The sequence below is a fragment of the Montipora capricornis genome, chromosome 14 (assembly GCF_036669925.1).
Source record: "Montipora capricornis isolate CH-2021 chromosome 14, ASM3666992v2, whole genome shotgun sequence".
NCBI lineage: Eukaryota > Metazoa > Cnidaria > Anthozoa > Scleractinia > Acroporidae > Montipora > Montipora capricornis.
The window spans coordinates 27,922,612-27,927,611 of record NC_090896.1 but is presented as its reverse complement, the minus strand read 5'-3'; the positions used below and the strand labels follow the sequence as shown (position 1 = coordinate 27,927,611).

Sequence of the window (5,000 nt, the reverse complement as noted above, 5' to 3'; positions counted from 1 at the left end):
CATTAAATCAATGGGAATCCAAACATGAGGATGCAGTTTGCTCAGGAGGGGTTTTCCCTATAAAAATTGCAGGCCACTTATTGGATTTTTTTTAAAAACAACCCTTAAAGGTAACAGAACCTTGTTTTGTGGACGTAGGCTAACCAGCTAACTAGAGGAACCAGTTCTAAAGTGACAAATGACTGGCAAATAACTTTTACTTATGAATTATTCATAAGTAAAAGTTATTTGTTCGTGTACCAAATTGTCTTACAGTTCCAGTCATTTTTCAATTGATAGCCTTAAATGTACTGCAGCAACTCCACCAGCTGTTTGGTCTCAGCATCATAAGCAGTACAAATCCAGATTTTTTTCTCCAAAAAGGAACAAAAAGAACCCCTGTCATTTTCATAAGGGAGCCCCCCTTGGGGCAGTTTGTTTACTTTACCACCATTGTTTAATACTATCCAGGGACTAAATCAAGAATGGAAATAGATTACAGTTTGAAAAAACATGCCAATTTTTTTTTACTTCTTACATTTACTGCATTCAACTTTAATTTATTCATCCTTGGAAATGGTAGGAATGATTAGTATTCTTTAAAGAAATTGCTAAAAATTCATTGCACCTAATGTTGAAATATTTTTTCCATATGGAAAGGTAACAGCAGTTATTTCTGTGAAAGTCTTCTCCAGAAAACTCCAACATGGGATTACGCCCCTTTCAAATGTAGCTTTGTATGCTTTTGCTCAATGACTTTGAACAATTATTATATGAATAAGAAGTTATGGAGTTTTTTAAAAGTTAAATCTAATGGAAGGGGATTTAAATTATTGAAACCACTGTCTTGCAACCAGATTCCACAAAGAGAGGTTAAATAATCTATTGCACTGGAAGTATTTAGTAGGCCAGCATGAAATTTGTTTTGGATAATAGCACTGTCAATCACCTTCAACAAGTTTTCTAAACTTTGAAGGTACCTAATTTTATATCCTCCTGCTGTTTTATTGCTGGAAGATAAAACCAATTCTTGATTAATTATTTTTGTTGTCACATTAACCCACTACAATGTGTTGAAAGTGTATTATTAGCTGTAGTAATATTTTGTCACAGTAAAATCCCCCCTGCTAGTGAGCTGGATTTCTGAATCAAATTCTCAACTTGGAATACCGGTATTGTTGTTTTGGCTATTCAGAGTTAGCCTAATCTATGTTTATTTCTATAATTTGGAGGGAAGCAAACGATTGGCATTTCCTTAAAATGACTATAGCAAAATATAATTGCAACTAAAAGATTTCCTTCTAGTGTACCCAATATGAGGTGCTTATATGGCATGTTATGTATGACATTGGTGCTAAATTCACTTTAAAATTTATCTTTGAAAGACTGAAATACATTTCTAACTTTTCAGGGACGTCATGCATTTCTTTTTTTTCCTCCGTCTTAATAAATTTGCCTCCATGGACCACTTGAATGGCCATTTTAACAACTTAATTTTTAAGAAAAATGCAAAAATCTTAACATTTTCTGCTAGATGCGGGCCCCCGCGGAAACAGTGTGCAAATATTTAGTCGAAAGAGAAACCATTTGGAAATTTAGTGATATATTTTTTGCTCCACTTTTTAAAAGATAAACGCATGAATTGTAATCAAGATGGTTCTCCATTAGCCGGTAAGCTCCACAAACAAATTTCCACTCAAACACTGTCACAGCAACCTGGACTCGCGTTGACCTTGAAATTGTTAAAGACTGAATTTCCCTCGTAGCACTGTTGGCTAAAAAGTACGGTGGCCCACAACTAAACAGGGAATCTCGCTGGCATAAAAACGCTCTATGCAGTCAAAACATTCGTCCGTTTTACTGGCCTGAAAAAGGTCTTTTTTTTTATCGACGGAGATCGGATAAACACCCGATGGCAGCCATGTTTTTCGCCAGTGAATAATAAGTCAGTGGTTACCGTCTTGCGCACGCCTCCTTGAAAGGCAACCTTAGCCAATCTCGTTCCCAGAGTCTTCGTTTCCCTTGACCAGCGGGTCGGGTTACGAGAGACTCTGGGATAATCCGTTTCGATAAAGTTTTTGATTGGTTGAAAGTCTGAACATGAGCAATCGATTTCGGCCACGACTGCCGAGACGCGAGGGGTTTCACAGAGCACCGTATGATCGTTAAGGCTTGTTTGGATTGGTTCGTTGATTAGTTTGGAGCCAAAGCAAAGAGTGAAAACCTATTAAATCTAATGGAATGGAATCGTCTCTCACTGAGTAATTATGTCTTTAAAATGTAGTCATACCGAGTCTTCAAATTGCCGCTGTATATATTATATGAATCCATAAGATCTTCTCGTACAGTTACTAATACGTACATGTGAGTGTCCTGGAAAGGTGCGAGAACCTTTAGCAGACGAGTTTTGGGGTAGAGAAAGAGTTACTGATGCAAAGAGAACTCGTTTGGCTTGTGACAGTGCTGTTGAACGCTTTGAAAATATCGTGGAAGGTCCGTCTCTCTGGCATGCAAAGCAATCCTTTCGGTAGGTTGCAAATTTTATTCGCGTTTCATTTGGGTTCATTACACTGCACTGTTCTCAACCTCAATTGAAAGAAGAGGCCAGATCAGATATAGAGAATTAAATCATTGAAATGAGATGTACATCTCGCATCCAATGGAACTTGTCTTACATTTTAGGTACATGTACTTAGAAGAAATGGAAACTTCAGTTGTTGATTTTGTTATGCAAATACTTAGCTTAACGTTTATGATGAAATAAAAAAAAAGGTCTAATATAAAGCTAGACCATCCTCTAGAGCCTATTACTTGTAGCACTTAAAAGTCAGTTACAAAAATGACACCATTCTCTTGAGTAATTAAGTACTTCTTTCTGAAGTACATGTGCCTTAACATACTACTACATAAGGAGTTTTTTTTCGTAATTGCTCAGCCCACAGTATTAATTAGGGTGGCGATTATTATTTGCTTATTGAAGCCACAGTGATCAAGTGTTTGAGACTTCAAAGGTTGGTTGACTGTATGAGTTCCGGTTTGTTTGAAGGGTGGATAGTGCTATCCACTGGATAAATCACTATCTACTGGATAATGTAATAATAATAATAAGAATAATATTAACAATAATAATAATAATAATAAACTTGAACTTTGAACTTTGTTTTGTTGATAACTCAATTAGTTTTGGTAGTGTTTATCTGCTGGATAGTGATTTATCTGGCCCCAGTTGTTCTAAAGGTGGATAACGCTATCTACCGGACAAATAACTATACACTGGAAAGTGCAGTTGGTTCCGCTATTACTTATTCACTGGATAGTGACTTATCCGGCTGATAGTGGTATCCATCATTTGAACAACTGGGGCCTGGTGGGTAGCGCTATTCACTTTTTGAACAACTGAGGCCAGGTCTTTATCCAACCTCCCTTCTCTGCCTCCTTTGTCATTGAGGACAAAGGAGGCAGAGAAAAGAGACCCTGGGAACGAGGTTGGTCTTGATCATCTCTCAGTTTTCTCTAACTTTAATCCATGTTGCCTCTCTATATGTACCTGCATACAACTTAATACTGCCAAATGTTTGATAGACTTTGTAACAAATTCTGTGATCGGTTAGCATCCCATTTAATGGAAGGGACAAAGTTTTTGACTGCTTAACCCATTGACACCTCAAACGCCCTAGGATGACCACAGTTGACGACTAGAATCTCCCTGGAATTAGACAGAGTAAAATCTGTCAAGTCTCACTCCCAGGGGTTAAAGGGGATCAGTGATACCCCTTGTTACTCTACAGAAAACAGAGCTAAGTGCTGCCATCAATGAACTACCTGGCTCACTTAGTTTCATTATCTAGAAACAGACTTTATGCTTTTACAGTGTGTTTGGGAGCAACTTTACAGCAGCCTATATTTCCGATAAATTATAACTACCGGGGGTATTTTGTTAAACAAAAGGAGACGGCAACATTGCAGACTGTGCAGTATTTCTAGTCACTTGAGAACGTATTCCACACGTCCCTTCAATTTAAATTTTGTCAGTTGACGTTTATGTTTGTCAGTAAATTATACTGTCTATTTTGAAGTCAGACTGATTTCTTCATGTTGGTATGTACAGTTGTCAACAGTTTTTAATGTAATTTATTTTTTATGCCAACAAAAGAAATGTTTAGGTTCAAGGTTGTGGACAAGTATCCGGTCCTGTTTGGAGTGTTAAAATCAACAGTCTTAGGCTTTTTTGCATTGCTAGTCAGAGAGTTGAAGAGAATAGTACCATTTCAAACCTTGTATGGTGCTGGCCACCCTACAGAAAGCCTTTGGCAGTGAGGAAAGGATGACATTATTTGGGGGGTTATGTTTGGAAATGAACATTCTCAGGATAATATACAATGTATATATAATATTGTTACATCCAATCTGTCAAGTTTGATGCTTTAAGAGAAGTACTGACCTCGGCTTATCTGTAAAAATGGAATATAAAGTGCATTAATGATGACTAGTCTTAACCTCATGAGGAACTTTTGGCTTTTGCAGTTTTTATTTTGCTTGATACATATTTTTATTGACCTTTTGGTGTTCATCTCTCTGCTCTCCCAAAAGAATTTTACGATGTTACTTAAACGATTATGTGAATTAAACAGTTTCAAGTGGGGATGTTCATATGCTTTGCCCAGAGACTGACGATTATGAACAACAGCTTTTCATTATTGTTGACAATGAGGTTCTTCTGGAAGTAACTTCATACAAACAGAGTCTTTCTGCTCTGTTTGGGGTACATTACATGGTTAACCTAGAGTATCCAAGAAGGCCAACATCGTCATGTCTGCACTGAGTTACTTAAGAGTATGTATTTAGCATTCATCAAAAAAAAGAAAAATGCCCTGTATAGAAAAGGTGTCTCTACTCTTTTAGCTTAAAGTTAAGAGCCTCTTATTACATGTATTAACAGTTACACTACCACAGGAGCTTGAACTAACCTACATGCAAGGGTTTTATTACAAGCTAGGACCTGGGTACTGGCACCTGTCTTG

At 37.1% G+C, this 5,000-nt stretch overlaps 1 pseudogene; it reads right to left on the bottom strand.

Annotated features, from left to right (window-relative positions):
- The window catches only part of LOC138033116 (uncharacterized), a 95,246-nt pseudogene that overhangs the window by 29,745 nt on the left and 60,501 nt on the right, over window positions 1-5,000 (bottom strand).